The 20,054-nt window shown below is 40.1% G+C and overlaps 1 protein-coding gene across 2 annotated transcripts in view; it reads left to right on the top strand.

Annotated features, from left to right (window-relative positions):
- Nucleotides 1-20,054, top strand: part of SORBS1 (sorbin and SH3 domain containing 1) — a 317,838-nt gene that overhangs the window by 172,741 nt on the left and 125,043 nt on the right. For both annotated transcript variants that reach the window (XM_063434302.1, XM_063434301.1), the window contains one exon: nt 6,893-6,981. The gene's annotated coding sequence lies outside the window, so the exon portion shown is untranslated. The remainder of the gene's footprint in view (nt 1-6,892; nt 6,982-20,054) is intronic.

Genomic DNA, 20,054 nt, shown 5'->3' with positions numbered 1-20,054 from the left:
TAAGTTTCAATCAGAATCTATATAATATTTTTTAATCCTGTTCTGTCCCTTGGCCAAAGCTCTAGTCACACAATTTACTACTAAAATAATCATTTTTCAGCTATTTGAAAATTTAGAGGTGTGAAGTAGTGGCTGCTTAGTTTAATGGAAGCAGGGATACGAACAGTCCTACTTTTAGCACGACAGTCCGGATTTTGGGTCCTGTCCCAATTTAATTCCCTGGTGTCACACATCTGGGGACACCAAAGAACTGTCCTCAGGCAGCAAAGCACATCATTAGAAATGCGTGCGCCGAGTAGCAGGAACTTCAGCAGCGCTCTCTGTATAGTGCTGCATGAGAAGGCCATTTGCCAGGCTGTCACGCCCCCTTCATTAGGCGCACACACCCACTTTTCAAGAAGGACCGCACATTACGAGGCCTGCTCACCAGTTCTGATTGCATACCTCCCAATGTTAAATGTTTGAATTCCAAGCTGCTTAGATATATAAAAACATCCTATGTGACTTGCCATTCGACTGTAAATTTAGTTCTGAATGTTTGATTTTCATAGTCGTACTCTAGACAACAGATATTGTGGGCGGCGAAGTGAAAGTTCTTCATGTAATTTTTATTGTCCTACTGCTTTTATCTTTCAATGTCAACATGTGGAGTTCTGTCATTAAAAAAAAATTGTTGAATAGTTGGCAGCTGCTAGGACTTTACTGCCTACCAGAATGACATGGGTACAAAGGAACATGAGATGGAACAGGACTTGACATGTCCGTGAGTTGGCTGTGAACGAACAGAGAAACGATTTTCAAGAACAAAATTGTAGTATGACTGGAACAGAACTGTGACCTTGACTTTGTAGGAATAGAGACATGACAATAGTAATTTAAACATGGACTTGGGAGGTGATGTCTTAATAGATTTACATAGCCTAGACTGCAACAAGAGCTGAACTTGAGTATGATAGGACTAGAATGGTGTGACTCTTGCAGAACTTCCTATATAGACAGTAGAGGGACTTGACCTTAGCAGAACCACAGTAGTGGACTTCCTTGGAAGGGCAAGACAATGACCGTGACAGGTCTGGAGTCGATGAATCTGATCATACAATGGTAGGACAGAGAGACCCTCTTGATCAACTTTCACTGAGCAGAATCGGATCCAGTGAAGTCCAGTATTTTATTTTCAGAAACCAGAAAGTGAATTTAGATTTGGACTTAAACGGTTTGACTTTTAGTTACATCTGGAAATCTTTCTGCAGAGTGTGAGACTGATGCATGGCAGATTCAATTCTTATACGACTGGAGAAAAGGGAATGGGTTTATGTAACGTGCAGGTAATCAAGAGCTTGAGTGTGCTGACAAATTCTGCAAGTGAGCCCTGTGCATCTCAGAAATTTACATTGGGACAGTTTCTGACATTTAAATTGTGTATGATTTTAGCTAAATATGGCAGCCACCGAGGGCAAAGGTAAGCCAGGAGAAGCACTAAAAAGAGTGATCTTTTATATTTATAAAATTATGTGCAACAAGACTATGACAAATTGTGTTTTATTTTCCTTGATAATGAAAAAATGAAACTTGTATTTTAAATGCATCCATAGAATGTGCATTTGATTTTTTATTTTTTAAATTCTTTTTAGGTTTATGCTGGTTCTGAACTGTGCACTTTAGAGGGAGCACGTATAGTAACAATTTGTTCGCACCTGATCTAAGACATACCATTACACTATACAGCATCCTTTGTCCGGCTGGATAGGAAACAAAAATGATCTCCGTACTGAGACATTCATTCTTCCCGTCCTGACTTCTCTGTAATGTGTGTGCTGTTCTCTGTTTGCATTCTTATGCCTTATTAGGTCATCTTTTAAAGCCTTTCAGTAAATTGCTTATTGGACTTAGAGTTAAAAACTATGTGCTAATGTCAAGGATTTATAAGCTTTGCTGGTGTGCAAACAATTACAGGAGCACGAGCAGTGAAATCACACTTTTGTTTTAAATCAAGGGGAATCTGTATTTCCTTTTTTTTTTTTTTTTTTTTTTTAAAACCATACTGTGTTTTCCATAACAAGTGTGAGTATCAGCGTCTGCTCACGTTAAAAAAGGATACAATCCAAAGTCAAACTTTTCAAGTTGGTAGATAAATCTGCTGTGTGCAACTTTTATGTATATTTTTACTACATTGTGTGATTGTCATCAAAGTGCACTGTGTGTATGTCTTCACCAACAAAAACCATAAATGGTTTATACATCAACAAGATTCCTGCTAAGAAAAAAAATAACAATGAACCCAATAGTATTATACAAATAATGCAAATTCCGATACTTCAGTCTTCTTTTCTTGGCTTTCAATGATTTGTTCTATTTTTTACTGAAATACCTTTACATGGAACCACAGTGCATTTTTAGAAGAAACATTTATTGCTCATCAAGAATATTATGGAATCCTGGTCCTGTCTGCCAAACAGCACATTCTTGTCTTGTAGACAGAAATATTTCATTCGTAATATGTTTTGAAAGCGGATAATAAAAAGTACAAAGAGCAGTATTTGGAGCTAAAAATAACATAATAAAATAAAAGCCGTAGTTGGAATGCCATGTTCAATAACTGGGTGAATCACCATGTTTTTTTACACTTTAGTCTTGATTGTAGGCAGTGACAGATAAGATATTCATTTTGCATGTGATTGACATCCCTTGGGCTTAGAGACCATTCTAAATAGACCCCTTATTAGTTTATCCTAGACTGGGTATGTATTGGGTTAGCAGATGTGATAAATAGATGGTTCTAATGCTGCCTCTTAAGACAACCTGAACTTCTAAATAAGTCCTTACTTAAGCAAGTGCTTTATAATTGTCATTTGATAGACTATATACAATTTTTGTGTTGAATGTGAGGTGTAACCTTGAGAATCTTAATTTAACAAGGTTAATCTGTAGCATGCCTCCCAACCATCCCACTTTCGGCGGGACAATCCCAATTTTTGGGTTCTGTCCCTCTTTAGTTCCCTGGTGTCCCCAGGGACATCATGGATCTGTCTCCAGCCAGCACAACGAGAGTACAATTAGACGCTCTTGTCAGCGGACAGTAGGACATAAAAAAAAATGGCATGCCCTGATTGTGGAAGTGTCTCCAAACAGAGAAAATAGAAAACTTTTGTTTTTTTAAATTTTTTTTGCAGAAGTGTAACCCCTTGAAGGTGAGGTCAAGGCGGCACTTAGAGATGAATTTACATCTGAAAATTTCACATTGAATACATAGTGTATCTCTGTGAAATATGACTTATTCAATGCATTTTCGAGTGATTTATCTTAACGTGAATCTATCCTGACAGGTTTACTTTGAAATCTTGTAGCTGCTGACATTTATACAACTAAATGAGGTTCAGTTTCAACATTGACAACACCTATGGGTGATCTTTCACACCAGTGGTTTTAATTCATGGGTCAGGGCCCTATGCCATTCCAGTGAGTCCCCAGGGATAACACATCATATTCTCATACAACTTTCTTAATACATTGCTTTCTGCAATATCACTGCCTTCCGGAGTACAATCCGCTCCTTTTTCACATTAAGAAGAGTCCAATGAATGTATTGTTCTCGATGCTACAGTACCCATAAGGAATATGTCACCGAGCTAATGTCATGTACATAAATTGGATTCCTGACAGGTTGAAAACCAGTGTGTTATGCAGCAGTCACAGATACATTCTGTAATATAGCAGCAGCAATTATGTGGTTTACAGGGTAGTAAATAATGTTTTGCCTAAACATCTCAGGTCGGTGAACTCCAGTATATGACATACCACATCTGTACTTTTGTGTTTCTTCGAACCTTGTCATTATGCCTTATTATATTAATTTATATCTGTGAGAATGTACTCTCCGCATACAACTGACAGTGTGTTAATGAGGGAGAAGAGAACGGGGCTCTTCTGTAATGACTTTACGTCAATAAAGCATTTTAAAGTAATTCTTCCAATGCTTTGAAAATTAGACTTCATTACAGATAGGTAACCCCATATTACAAGGATCCTACATAATTAGACAACTAAAGTATATTATAATGCAATTGTAAACAAATTTAAAGGTCCATTTATATTCTGACAATGCAATCTAAGAAAATTATAAATATACGTACGGTTAACGCATGCGTATGACTCAGACGGCCAATAGAGGTGCTTCCTGGGGCAGTGCTGCACAGTTTGCAGCATTGACGTTCAGCGTCTCTACGCTCTGCATGGAGTCACTGACCTTTCCTCATAGAGATACATTGACCCCTTCACTCCTTCATGATCTCAGTCAATCCTTTCCATTGCACTCCCAGTCTTCCTAAACTTTTTAACAGTTTAACAATATGAGATTAAAAACTTAATCCTAAATTAGGAACATTTTTAAATGTTGACTTTCATTCCTTAAAACTAAGGAAGGAACATGGTCCATGAATTTTGGATTGGGGTATAATAGTAAATACTCACATGATTCTAGCCACACATCTCACCAACTCTGGATTGTAATTTACCTCTATAGTTTTTCTCTTCGAATTTTTTTTTTTTTTTTTTACTTCATCTTTTCAATGACAAAATATATCTCTTTCTATTATAGTTCTGTATTGTGACGGTAGTCGCCATCACCTGGACCTTCAGACTGACGATTTATGTAGGTTGCTGGAAATGTGTTATTGATTGATTGATTACCTGCAGTCTAAATACAGATGGATTATTGGCAGGTAATCAATCAATAACAAACTTCAAATAAAGTGGAACTTTTAGAGGGTGCTTCTTTTCATAAGAGGTTATCATTTACTTTATGGAGATTTGTATTTATATTTTTCTGTATTGCCTACAATATTTTTTTTTATCAGTAGTTGCATGTGCACATGGGTCGTAGAGTGTTCTAGTACATCCTGGCAGAATTATAATTTGAACTCTAAATAGCAACTTGACTAGCTCAATGTAAAAATAACCTATTTTCCACATACGAAACATACTAATTTGTGAATGACAGTTCCATTACTAGCCTTAGTCTTATTTACCAGAGAAGATATTTTTTAAATCTATTCATTGGAATGTGTTTTCCTTTTAAATTACCCATTGCACCTGGTATCAACATACACTGATGCTCACATTTGCTACGTTTTTACAACCTGCTGCTTTTGTTTTTAGAGCACTGCATCAGTCTCCTTAACATGAATTGTTTTTGTCAAACACATTGCAGCATCTGTTAGAAACAGTCTGAAACAGTGGCGAACATAGAAACAATACATAGGGGGGCACAACGATGCCACAGTCGAACCTCGGAGGGCACCAATAGTGGTCGCAGGGCTGTAGTGAATATAGAAGATGGTAAGAGCTGTAGAGGTTGCAGGGGGTAACACAGGCTGTAGTGGGTGCAGGAAGTATTAGGGACTGTAGTGGGTGCAGGAAGTATTAGGGACTGTAGTGGGTGCAGGAAGTATTAGGGGCTGTAGTGGGTGCAAGGGGATGAGTGCTATAGGGGTAATATAGTCTTATAGGGTGCAGGGGGTAATGGGGGCTGTAGTGGGTGCAAGGGGATGAGTGCTATAGGGGTAATATAGTCTGTATATGGTGCAGGGGGTAATGGGGGCTGTAGTGGGTGCAAGGGGATGAGTGCTATAGGGGTAATATAGTCTGTATAGGGTGCAGGGGGTAATGGGGGCTGTAGTGGGTGCAAGGGGATGAGTGCTATAGGGGTAATATAGTCTGTATAGGGTGCAGGGGGTAATGGTGGCTGTAGTGGGTGCAGGGGAGATGGGGTCTATAGTGAATATAGAGGCTAATTGGAGCTGTAGTGAATATAGGGTTTAAAAGGGGCTGTGTTGGGTGCAGATATCACCTCCCCCTTGTCTCTGTTTACTCACCATCCTCTACAGCAGCATGCTGTCTCAGAGGCATTTCCTCCTCCAGCCCTGTACCTCCCCACATCTGACACACTTGGTGGGAGCCTTCTTGATGTGTGGGTATAGAGAGGAAAGGATGTGATGTCACTCCTCTCACTCTCTCATTCCACACACAGCGCCCCCTATAGGAGACAGAGAAAGAGACCTCTCAAGGAGAACAAAAGATGCAAGGTCTCAATCTATGTAAGGAAAAGTCAGCTGGCTTAAATGACCACTCAACACCCATACAGAACTTCAGCTTCCTGGAGTGCTTTATAGGTGAGGAGTAGAAATCAGCACTTTTATAAATAATTACTGAAACAGCTGGGGGGGGGGGGGCTGCTTTTGTTAGTTCACCTGTGCAAAGGAAGTGGAGCACGCCATCAGGTAGCCGCGTACCAGGTGCCACAGAAAGCGCTAGCTGACACTCGCCTTTCAGAAAACTGACAAAACAATATGTGCCTGGTGCAAGGCCTCGGATCTTCGGGGAAAGTAGGGGGGCACCATCTTTCAGACTTTGGGGTTAAACCATTTGGGTGCCTTTAAAATGGTATGGTGCCCTGAGGTTCTTTAAATAAATAAAAGCTAATTTTTACATTTGACTTATATTATAAATAGGAAAGAATATTCTTTCTTTATATTTTCATTTATTTACATACTTCCTCTAAATTAATGAAGTATTTGCTTGCATCCTATACAAACATATTTGGAACAGTACATGATATAAAAATCCTTTTATAATGTAATGCTATTTTCAGAGTATTTTTGCTTTGCTCTATTCATAGATCATTGGTAGATAATTTTTTGTTCCATTTATATATTTGTAAAGGCCTGTAATACAGTTTACTCCTTTCTGCATCTCTCTGCAGAACTCCCATCAAGCTGTGTAGTTCTTCTGAAAACTCTAACAAATAGTAGTAGATACAATGGGACTCAAATGACGGGTAATGAAATTGAAGCATTATTTCCCAAAAGCTAATCGTGCACTTTTGTATACTTTTTAGGTTTCCGTGATGTGAGATTAATCTTGATTCAAGAGCAACTGTAAGCTAAGAAATCTACGTGAACTGTGCAGAGTGGATCCAACAACAAAGTGAGTATCTGATTTTTAAACTGTGTGCCTCTCCGTGATTGGCTGATGCTCATTGCATGAGTGGAACTTTCTAAGATCTCTCCCATTTGGGAAAAAATTGAATATTTAGTCTGATTTTCAATATGGATTTTAAAAAGGCCATTGTGTCTGCAGATACTCATACTAACAGCCACTAGAGGTGCCTCAAAACTATTTCTTCATATAACAATGCTTTCATGAAGTTTTAACCCCTTAAGGACGTGTGACATGTCATGATTCACTTTTATTCCAGAAGTTTGGTCCTTAAGGGGTTAAAATTCTTTTTTTTTTTCTTTCATATTTGTAAAATGAAAAGAGAGCAAATAAATATAGAAAACAATTTCTAGTATACGATAGATTCCTTAAGCCATTGGTCGTGTTTGAAAGCCAATAGTTAGACTCCATTATCTTTCCTGCTTTATTCCCAGTACAGAAACAGGGAAGAAAACAGAGACTAGCTGTCTATCTTCAAGCACTGTCTGACCAAGATGCATGTATATGGCTGGAGAATCCTGTCAGACAGGGCCGCCATCAGCGCATGGCAACCATGCCAGTTGTCATGTGCCAGACGGTCCTGGGGGGGCCAGAATTGCTCTGGGAGTCTCGGGCCCCGCATTCCCTGTTCGCACATATGTTTAGCGATTATCGCTATATAAATGTTCACCTATGGACCCCTTGGCTACCTGTAAACTGCAGAGGGCCCCAGAACACTCAGTCTTAACTTTCCTGCTGATTCTCTATCCCTGACTCTTGTGAGCCCCGTGGACGTCAGAGCGTGGTCACGGTTTATCATGTCAACACTTCGCACGAGAGTTAGAGACAGAGGAGCTGCTGGAAAGTTAAGACGGAGTGTGCTGGACACCCTCTGCAGTGTACAGCGGCTGACTCCCTCCACCATACCACTGAACCACCAGGGAATGCGATTTCCCCAGTCCTGCACAGGTAAGAAGCACAGAGAGGAAAATGAAAGAAAGTGTACTAAAATGTAAAAAAAGAAAGCTGGTCTTTGTTCCCCTAAGGTACACAACATTTACACAAATACATTCACTATACACACTCTGTGCAGTGGATGTATTGTGTGTATATTAACTGCAGTTACCATACACACCTCCACTACAAAAGTCATACACAGTACATCCATTACACAAACACACACTACATACACTGAACAAACAAACTCTGCATCTAATATACACGAACACTACATACATGACACAAATGTACAATCTGTATACCCTATACACAATGCATCCACTTTACACTCGCACAATGCATCCACTACACACATTCTACATCCACTGTGCACACAGCACATTCAGCATTAACATACACTGCATCCTTGTAGACGGACTCAGGATGGTCTCTGTGGGTAGAGCCCACTCAAAGAGGCGGGCCCTGAGGGTGGACTCAGGGGCAGCCTTAGGAGGACTTGTGGGTGGCCCTGTGGGCAGACTTGGAGGCTGGGCCCGGGTGCCCAGGCGTTGTGCTGTGTCAAGTGCCCCAAAATTTATGATGGCAGCCCTGTTGTCATATACTAGAGGTAGGGATGAGGTTTATTAATGTCTTTTAAATATACTTCATTACAATAGGTTGCATAACCAACAACCTTTCTACTGGCTACATTCTGAAGTCTAAAAAAAACACTAAACAAGTTGGTCAATTTTAGATTTACCGAGCATCATGGGAAATGTAGTTTAGTGCCAACTGCTTCTATCACTAACTCTATTTCTTGGTAATTGTTTAAACTTTATTTAATTCACCTCTCCCTCTTACTACCTACAACCACTGTAGCACAGTTAACCCTTTGCATACCAATCGACAATCTTTAATTTGTCCCTTTGGCAGTGGAAGTGTTAAGCACCATCCCATATCCATCTCTGTTTTTCCTTGCTTTAGCCTATGTCCTATGAGACCGACCGTCCCAGTTGTGGCTATTTCAGTAATGTCAATAGAGGCTTGCAAATATCTGGGAACAGTTCCCAAGCTCTGATGGGATCATGTAGCCAGACTCCTTCGCTACAGAAAGGGGGCAACGTGTCTGCATTCCACCTGCCAAACCTGACAGCACGGCGCTATATCATAAATAATATGTGCTTTTCGTTTCACGAGCTGTGGATAGTTGGTGAGGTCATTTTCATAGTGGAGTAACAAGGGAGGGCAGTGTGTGCAAAGTGTACATAACTAGCCCACCAGACGTTCTGATAATAATACACAAAGATGTGTGCCCATGCTTAATGTGTTTATGTTGCACTGGGTATTATTTTATGGATTGAGTGGGCTGGGAGTGGCATAAAATTACATTATACTAATATTTGTAAATGGCATGTCTCGCACATGACTTTGTTTATAAGTGGTTTGATTGTCAAATTCTCCATTTCACACACCTCCTTTATGTATGGTCCTAAAAGGAATTTAGCTCCACTTCAAGCCTACTAAAGCCAAAAGTGCTTCATTATTTTGCATAATAACTTTTGAACGTGACATGAAGCCCGAGAAGCGCATAGAGCTATTTAGGAAGCTAAAAGGATTTCTGCCTCCAATTTAGAGCAATCACTGTGGACAATCAGAAGATATACCGTAATTTCCTTGATATACCTTGAAACTTACGTTTCACATTCAGTACAAAATAAAATGCTATTCGCAATATGATTATGTTGCTATGGTAACCTATCCCATTGTGAAGCATTTAGAAGGACAAGAAGGATGTAGCAAATTTAACTTATCATTGAAAATGTTTTATTTTAAAAAGAGATATGTAATACATAATTTATACACATTAAATGCTTATTATATGTTTGTTATTGTTTTGATTAGCTTTTGTTGCTGGTTTTTTTTTGGTAGCCACACATAGTTAAAGGGACACTGAAGGCACCGAGACCACTTCAGCTAATTGAAGTTGTCTGGGTGCTGTGTCCCTATTGCACCTTTTTTATTAATTTATTATTTTTTCTTCCTGGATCTCGCACCATTTGTCTCCTGCCTTCTCTAACACACATCTTCAACTGCTCGCTCTCTTCTGGCATCGTCCTTGCTGACCTTAAACATGCCACTGTAGTGCCTATACTAAAAAAACCATCCCTCGACCCATCCACCCTCTCTAACTACCGTCCCCATATCCCTGCTCCCTTTTGCCTCAAAGCTTCTGGAAAGACTTGTCTTTACCCGTGTGTCTCATTTCCTCAATTCCAACTCTCTCCTTGACCCCCTTCAATCTGGCTTCCGCCCTCTCCACTCTACAGAGACTACCCTTATCAAAGTCACTAACGACCTAATCACAGCTAAATCCAAAGGCCACTACTCCATACTAATTCTTCTTGACCTCTCAGCGGCCTTTGACACCGTTGATCATGCTCTCCTTCTTCAAACTCTTCAATCGCTTGGTCTCTGTGACTCTGTCCTCTCGTGGTTTTCCTCTTATCTCTCCCAACGCTCATTCAGTGTCTCCTTCTCTAATGATACCTCCTCCCCTCGTCCTGTCTCGGTTGGAGTCCCCCAAGGCTCCGTCCTTGGTCCCCTTCTATTTTCTCTTTATACTGGCAAACTTATTACCTCTTTTGGATTCCACTACCACCTGTACGCTGATGATACCCAGCTATATCTCTCCTCCCCGGACCTCTCCCCTGCCGTCCTGCAACGTGTCACTGCTTGCCTTTCTTCCATCTCTGACTGGATGTCCTCCCGCTTTCTGAAACTCAATCTCTCAAAAACTGAGCTCCTTATCTTTCCTCCTCCTAATACTGATCCTCCTCTTTCGCTCTCCCTTCAAGTTTGTGGTACCAACATCAGTCCATCCTTGCAAGCGCGCTGTCTTGGCGTCATACTTGACTCTGGTCTCACCTTTGAGCCTCACATCCAGCATGTTGCCAAATCCTGTAGATTTCGTCTTAAAAACATAGCCCGCATCCGCCCCTTTCTTGCACCAGATACTACCAAGGAGCTTGTCCATGCTCTAGTAATTTCCCGCATGGATTACTGTAACCCTCTCCTGATTGGTCTTCCCAAAAGCCGTACTGCACCCCTACAGTCCGTAATGAACGCTGCTGCTAGACTGATTTTCCTCTCTAGTCGTTTCTCTCACACCTCACCCCTCTGCCAGTCCTTACATTGGCTTCCTGTATGCTATAGGAGTCAATTCAAGGTACTTACTCACACCTATAAAGCACTGAACAACTCTAGCCCCTCTTATATCTCCTCACAGATCCATAGGTATGTCCCTTCTCGGTCTCTCCGCTCTGCCCGTGACCACCTCCTGTCCGTTGTCCGCACTCGTACGGCCAACTCGCGCTTGCAGGACTTCTCGCGGGCGGCTCCCTTCCTATGGAATAGCCTGCCTACCGCCATCAGACTCTCCCCTAGTCTTGCATCTTTTAAGAAGTGCCTTAAAACCCATCTCTTTAGGAAAGCTTATGGCCTCCAAGACTAACCAATACCTCACATACCTGTCTCTTGCCCTCTCCTAAAGGGCAGTCCACCTTATTTGATTGCAAATTCCTGTCCTAATGTGTTTTACACCCCACCTGCTATAGAATGTAAGCTCGATCGAGCAGGGTCCTCTTCAACCTATTGTTCCTGTAAGTTTATTTGTAATTGTCCTATTTATAGTTAAATCCCCTTCTTAATATTGTAAAGCGCTACGGAATCTGTTGGCGCTATATAAATTGCAATAATAATAATAAATAATAATACATTTGGTCATGGTGCTTGGATTAACATTTTAATTATTATTCTCTTAAAGAAATATATATATATATATATTTTATTAATATGTTTATTTTACTGTAGTTTATCATTATTTTGCTTTGGTTTCTTGTTTGGTGAAATTAATGAAATTAGTTTTTATTTGGTAAATCCTATAAAATTATATTGGTGCAACTATAATTTCAAATACATGTTAACAATCAAAATAATGTTCATGGTTTGTGTTATTTGCCATTTGTGCAGATAGTAGAAATGATGGCTAAGCAGATGGAAAAGGTCTGCTGTTTGGTCTGTCTGATCTAATCTCTTGAGCTCTCATACAAACCGAAACACGTGCAGAATGATGTCTGTGCAAACAGATTGCTTGCTTTTGCAAGCTTCACTTACATACCGTCAAGTTTAAATAAGGCATCATATCTTAAAAAGATCCAATAATTTGTTTGGTGAATAGGATGCCTTTGGAATGTATAGGGCTTTTTCCTGGAGCCACTCTTGAATTTGTTTGGAAATTATCATCCTATAACTGGTTTCAATTGGTCTTATATTATTATTAATTATCTCAAATTACTTGACCATTGTATGACCATGCAGAGAATAATCAGGTCTAATGACTTCCACAAAGTGAAGTTTGCGGTAGTTTCCTCCTCCGCATTGTGAGATCATCAATATGTCCTTGTATTTCAGGAACTGACTGGGTTTCTTGAAAGCATCAGGATTTAGTTGACTAGTATGTCCGAGTCTTTCTTTCTTTGTACTTCATATCGTTTCTTTTTTCATAAATGAGTGATACAAAGCTAAACTCACATAGATAAGCCAAAATACAGTGCTCTTTAGCCCAAAACTCAATATTAACAAATTGAGCACGTCTCTATGAGCTTTGTAAAGTAGACAGCAGAATATAAATGGAGAACATGCCCCATAAAGGTACTAGTAGCCTCTAGGTTTAGACTTAGACTTAACTCGGTGATAAACAATAATATAGAATACCCGTAAATTAGCAAAGTAAATGAGTCAGTGTAGGCCCAGGTGACTGCCAACCTGCATATTCCCTGAATTAATACAATTAATTGGATAAAAATGGAATAAGAGAGAAGTATACCTCACGACAACTAGATAAATTGCTCAATAACCCATGGACAAGGAGGAGAGGTGGTGGCAGGGAAATGTAAACTGATCTTCTTAATAGGTACACAAAATCAAATGTAAATCTATAAATAGTAACCATCAACATATAAATACCATATATCTATCAAAACTGCCCACAAGCTGTCTTGGTTAAGTTACGCTAGAAAGAGAAATCTAGCTTAACACCACATTACCAACCGAGCAAAACAAACGGGGCAGTGGCATTCACATCCAAAATGTGTTTAGAAGACGTCCCCGATGAGGGGCCCCAGTGCAGAGTGAGTCCTGAAAGAGTTGCATAAAGGATGTAGTCTTTGTTGTTGAGGAAATAGTATCCTGGGACTGCTATAACTGCTATAAGAGTCCATGGTGACCCATACTTATGCGTGTCACTTCACTACCATCATTTCTTTGTGGCCTGATCAAGGAATTGCTTTCACTGTAAAATAGAAGGTAAGCTTGATATCTCAAAAGCAAAGGGTGCCTCACCCAAAGGAACTGCCACCACTGCTATCTTGTCATCATGAGTCTAAGTGGAACAGAGGGCAGATGCAGGTGCACTAGGAGATTTGGGAGCAGGAAAATGCTTTTAAGATGTATACCTTGGGTATAAGTAAGGATCCACAAAATAATGTACAACATTTAGGTTCCTGACTGCCTTAGGCCAGTCAGGTCTACACAGGTCTACCCCCCTATATATTTTAATGCCCTCACACACAGATACACGTATATACATACATATACATCTAGCTTTTTACCCTATATTGATATGTACATACACAATCTTCACATACATATACATACATATATACATATATACATACAATAGAGGTCTTTTGAAAGATACACGTGAAAAAAAAATGTGTCCCAATTTTTTTTTTTATATCAATCACGTTGTGGCCCTCATCATCGGGGGATTAAAAAGAAGCTTCATGCAGCTTGGGTCTCTGTATTGTCTTGTTGGTAATGCTTCCCCCTTTTTTTCCTGCTCTATTTTCATGATGAAGCCTGGGTAGAATAACTTATGTTCTAATACTGAAAAATCTGAGATCGCTGAACTTTTATATGTAGAAGTGTAACTTGTGTGTTGGCAATAACTGAGCAGGAATGTGGACTCTGGGTGACTCGAGGACCCCAGGTATTGGTCAAGCTTTTCTAAAACAGTTTGACCAAGAAGTGGGGGACGATACCCACCACCTAATAGCACCAAAGCCACTTCAACAGCAAATAGTCGTTATGTGGCCTGACTATACTTTAACCGATCCATTCCAGATAATGGATAAATCACAAATATAACTTTCTAAAATCGGGAATTGGTTTAATGTTTTTCTTAGAAGCGTAAAGCCTTAAATGTTTTCTGTCTAAATAAAATTTTATAAGTAAAACCTTTTTAAAATACACAAATCAAAACTATTCCGTGCCTTGAAGGATGATCACTTAACTGACACCAAAGTACCTTAGCAGCGCAATGTATATAAGATACATGCTCTGCGTCTAAAATATGTGAAAAGATAATAAACAGAGAGGTTTAATTTGGATCTCCCTTGGATTACTGAAAAAATAAAAATATTGCCTAGTTGTGTTAATGTCTTAGCCTGGTATGCGTAGTATTTCCTGCGTGGCGGCCTCTGTGATCACCTTAACGTTATGTGCTTAACTATGTGATCTTATGGTTTTACTTGTTTTTAGCTTCATTAGTGTGTTTGAATTTTTGCAGCTGAGCAAACATGCTATTTCCTGACTGCAAATATACATTACTCTATCAGAACTTGGTACTTGCCAGTGTTCGTGAGCGCGGCACAGGGCACTTACAGTTATAGAGATTTCATTGTATCTAGTATAAAAAGTCACTTGTTAGTTTTGAATAGAGCATGGCATTTCATGAGATTGGACATGTATGAACATTATTTGTGCTTGAATTTCTTGCTGTCACAAGGTAATAATTTTCCTAATTTACGCACCAGGGAGCGTTATTGGTTTTCTTATTATGTACAACCCTTCATTATGTTCTGCTTTGCAGAAAATACCAGTCAGACTTTTTACCTTGAAGATAATGTCAAATAAGACGTCTGATTCATCAAAGCTTTTTGGGATTATAGAAAGATAAATGAATTCTAATCTGATCATTTATTTCTAAACTGCAATAGAGCAACACTGTGTGAATAACTGGGAACATATGCATTCCTTTCATCTGGGAGTCTCCACATTTTTCTCCTAATGAGGATCAGAAGGGAAACACCCTTTAGCAAAGGGTGGATGTCCTGACCACAAGAGTTGTACACCTGGGATCAGAGACGAATTAAAGGGATACTCCAGGCACCCTGACCACTTCTACCAATTGGAGTGGTCTGGGTGCCAACTCCCATCACCCTTAACCCTGCAAATGTAATTATTGCAGTTTTTACAAGCTGCAATAATTACCTTGCAGGGTTAAGTCCTCCTCTAGTGGCTGTCTATCAGACAGCCACTAGAGGGACTTCCGGCTTCTTAAAACACAAAGTGTTTTAAACGACGCTGGACGTCCTCACGCTATGCAGAATAATGCTTTCTTATGAGAAGGTCTAATCCGCGTGCAGGGCCATTTCCGCGCATGCACATTAGGTAGGTCTCCCCAGCCGGCTGACGTTGGTGGGGGAGGAGCGTGGGTTGAGCCTGACTCAGCGCCGAGAGACATCGGCGCTGGATTCAGGTAAGTTACCAATGGAGTGAAGGCTAGCCAGTCTGGTCCAATCACAGAGCAGAACTAATGTAGTTCAAATTGCTAAAAAAAACTTTATGGTGGCCATAATAGAAAGGTATCAGAACACACAGTGCATCACAGTTTGCTGCATATGGGGATGCGTAGCCGCTGACCCGTGATTGTGCCCGTGATGACCCCTGTCCACCTCTGCAAGTGCTTTCAGTAGGGATGCATCTGAACTGAGCGTGGGGATTTGAGCATCAGACTGCCTGCTCTGATGAAAAACGTTTTTTTTAGATCAGGTGGATGGTCGGGTGCATGTGTCATTTACCTGAGGGAAAGATGGCAGCAAGATGCACTATGGGAAGAAGGCAGGCCGGCATTGCTATGCTCTAGGTAATTCATCTGGATGAAATAACTGTTAAAACCTTCTCTTTTAGATAATTGTATATAGCTAGTAGCAAATATCCAAAAAAATATACACAAAAAAAAGGTAAATAAATCCAGTAGATTGGAGAAAATCAATAAAAGTCCAGTAATAGTTTCCCCCCAAAATGTCTTAAGTTGTCCACTCCATCACATAGATCCACATATATGTAAAAGACAGAAAAAAGGGGGGTATTAGACATGTGCAATTCGTTTCGGTCCGAATATGAATTTGGACTAATTTTGGGCAATTCGGACATTCAGGTTCTTCCGAATGTCCAAATGCCGAAGTTCCGAAAATACCGAAGTGCCAAAGTTCCGAAGCAAAGTATTGCCTAAGTACGAATATACTTATCCAGTGGAAGAAGAAGGTTACACTGTATACAAGTTTAAATAAAAAGTATACAAACATAGCCAGGATTCAGCTGTAAGCATTTGCAACACTTACAACAATCAAGTAACATACATTCATATAAAATGTAAGTTACTTATCCAGTCAATGTAATGACAGGAATGAATAAGTAGATAATTCCCTAATTCCCACGGTATTAGAGAGCTATCTACTAAAAGGCAGAAAGATCTGAATTGGTCTTTCAGACAAATTTACTAATACTAAGTAAAGATTACTTGGTATTAGTAAATTATGCTCCTACTCGCTATACCGCGAGTAGGGGCATGTCTATTAAATAGTGTAAAAAAAAACACACAAAAAAAGTCCCCCCTCTCAAGCCCCCACCCGTGCCGCGCAAGTGGGGGCTTCTAACCTGAAGGGGGAACCTATTGCCCCCACCCCTGAACGGCGGGTGGGGCCCCTAAAGTAAAATAAGGGGGGGACCGATTGTCCTCCCCCCGGCCCCCACCCGTGAGCGGTGGGTGGGGGCCCTAAAGTAAAATAATGGAGGGGGGACCTATTGTCCTCCCCCCTGGCCCCTACCCCTGAGCAGTGGGTGGGGGCCCTAAATACCAATTAGGGGGGAGACCTAATGTCCTCCCCCGAGGCCCCCACCCCTGAGCGGTGGATGGGGGCCCTAAATTAGAATGAGGGGGGCACCTTATGTCCTCCCCCCTGGCCCCCACCCCTGAGCGGTGGGTGGGGGCCCTAAATTAGAATGAGGGGGGGGGGACCTAATGTCCTCATGACCCCCACCCTGAGTGGTGGGTGGGGGCCCTAAATACTAATTAAGGGGGGGACCTAATGTCCTCCCCCCTGGCCCCCACCCCTGAGCGGCGGTTGGGGGCCCTAAATAAAAAAATAACCTCCCCCCCAGGTGACTAGAGGTCCCAAACCCCTAGTCACCCCCTCCCCCCAAAAAATTAACCCTTACCTACCCCCCTCACCCTAAAAATAATGAGGGGGAACCATTTAACTAAGTACCTGTAAAAAAAAAAAAAAAAAAAATTACCATTTGATGTTTTCTTTCTTCTTTTCTCTTTTACTGCTGTGGCTGATCATTTCTATAGTTTGAATTACTGTAGTTCTCGTAATATTATCTAACGTTACAGTGTCTGACCAAACCATATTTGTGTAAATGTTGTTCTATGCAAGTTCAAAATCGAATCAAAGAAGAACATGAGAAGCTGTTGAACGTGTATTGTAGGAGTTTTTCCTAAAATATTTAACATCCAAAGGAGGTCCATCCATAAATCCAAAGTATGCCAATAGCATCTTGTTCACAAATACCACTTGATCTGCCTTAATGGGTCTTTAATCTTGTTGCCCATGGCGAGAAGGTTATTTATACTTGTAGGATAGCATATGGCTCTGTGACATCTTAATGTGTTTTTTTTTTATCTCCAAGACAAGCTGTAATAAGCTTGTTTACAAATTTAGAAACTGCAGTTTGTAAAAATAAGTTATTCCATCTTCTGTAGAGAAGTTCAAACTTCAGAAAAGCATGAATTTCTGGCTTATTAATACATCTTTAGGTTTTTTTCCCAACGTATTGTAATTTTTAAGTAGCTCAGTTAAATCCTGCAGTGTTTGATACAATGAGTAAAATGGGGGAAAAAAGAAACCTGCACTCAAAACGCAACTAAATCAGAAGTATATTTCTCTGCCAGATCATTTTACAATGTTCAGAAACATACACGTTGCACTTCCTGAATGCATATCACAAGTGATCCAATAGGGGGTTTCTGATTTACGACCGGTGTCCTCCATCAAGATGTTGCCCCAGAAAGCGCAGTACTGGTGAGTCATTAGGGAAGCTTCAATCTTGCTGGTTAGAGAATGGGTAAAAATGTTTTTTTTCATGCAGTATGTCTGCTTGCTGAGCTGTTTGCAATGGCAAATCATTCAGTATGCTTTACCCTCCCATGGCTAAATTTCTTTAAATTCTGGAGGGACGCTGAAGGAAGTTGGGCATTCTGCTCAAATGATACTATGACAGATTGTATGTTTGTAATAACTACCAAACAGAAGAAAGCAATTTGCCTTCAGACTCTGGCAAAATGTATAATTAGATAAAATTACTGGGAGTGGTATGCTTTTAGTGTCTTGAGTATCAGTGATATATCAGGATTTCTTTATGTGCCATCATAGATGGCACAGAAAGAAAACCTATACTGATGTCGCTGATCATAGTTTGACATATTAATCAGTTTGTAATTTTTCAGTCAAAAGCTTTAGAGCAAACCCTTGTTTCCCTTGAGCACACTGGGAATCAGACATCAGGACGTGCTTGTGATGGGAGCTACTCACGATATGGTAGATTTTGGTTGGTGGTTAAATGTAAAGTACAATCGTATAAACTCACAATGTAAATTGTGTATATACACTAAACTAAAGAGGGCATTTCAAAGTATCTAAAAAAAATAATTCCTATGTAGCATATGATTCCCTTTAACAATGTTCATTTTACACAATTTCAGTAAAATAAAAAACTTTTTTTACATAAACTAATATAATAAAACTAATATTTGCCACTATGTATCTCATAAATATAAGAAACAATGTGTAAGTAGCAAACGTAAAAACCCTGTTGGACAACCTAATTTAGCTTAAAATACAGGCTTAAGAACAATGTTGCCTGTAATGTAACCAGTGAGTGTTCGAAGCAGCAATAAATGGGATGCAAGCATGGACCAGGCAGTTCAAACAGGAAACTGTCTCAGGACTATGTCCGCCGTGGATCCAATGGGTGTGTGCTACCAGGCATACCAGGTCTGGCGTGGGTAATGGAGGAAGAATAAGCCGGCAGAGGGAACTTGCCGGCATTTGGGATATGGACTGCCTTTGTAGGTGGGATATGCAAATGGCCTAGGTTGTCTCTGTAATGGCACAGGTGACCAACTGAAGGGCAAGTTATTGGGGTTTCTGAGAACATTTGATTATTCTCAGAGTTCTCATATTCTCTGTTTTTGACGAATAAGCTAAACCTGTCCAGTCTGCTTTGTGCCTATTCGCAACATGAAGAATGTCCCAATTTTTATACAAACTGCTCCAGGGTATCGCTGTGATAAGCCACCCGTTATTGATTGTCCCACAGCCACTGCTCAGTAGTAGATGGTCAAATAAATGGTCTACCTTGTGCTCTACCTTGTGGCACACGACTAAAGGCAAAGTACTCACGGTCAACGTGTATTGTCTGTGTCCCAAACTGATCACTAGATTGTGGTTGGTTGCCCCATCACATGCTCTCTACATGTATTTTTTTTTTTTTTAAATGTAGTATTTGAAAAGGATTGAAAATTGTACCTTTACACTGAAACACTTACAGATCTTATAGCTAGATGAAAATAAGTATTATGTGAAGAACATTTCAAGTAACCAGTCCAGAGAAAACTCTTGACAACATTTATTCTGCTACATCCCAAGCAAACCTCGCAGGCGGACAGAACATCTTTGGGAGCCACATCCCCTTGTCACTCTTTCATGTTTTGGCAAATGCAAAGAGGCAGAATCTGAACGTTTTTCCTAATGTAAAATACCAACATATGAGGTCCACTTCTTTTTTAGATATACAACCTTTGATAGAAGAGAAAAGTTTGTTGTAATTAGAAGCATGACATTTTTTTTCTTTCAGTGTACCGTGCCAGTAAATTTGTCAAATGTGATTTCTACAACAGTTATGTTTCTGTTTTGATATTGCTAACCTCATTGGCAATGTTGGATGGAAAACGAGCC

The sequence above is a fragment of the Pelobates fuscus genome, chromosome 10 (genome assembly GCF_036172605.1).
Source record: "Pelobates fuscus isolate aPelFus1 chromosome 10, aPelFus1.pri, whole genome shotgun sequence".
NCBI classification, from domain to species: Eukaryota; Metazoa; Chordata; class Amphibia; order Anura; family Pelobatidae; genus Pelobates; species Pelobates fuscus.
Note: the sequence above shows the minus strand (reverse complement) of the source record. Positions and strands in the feature narration are given on the sequence as shown.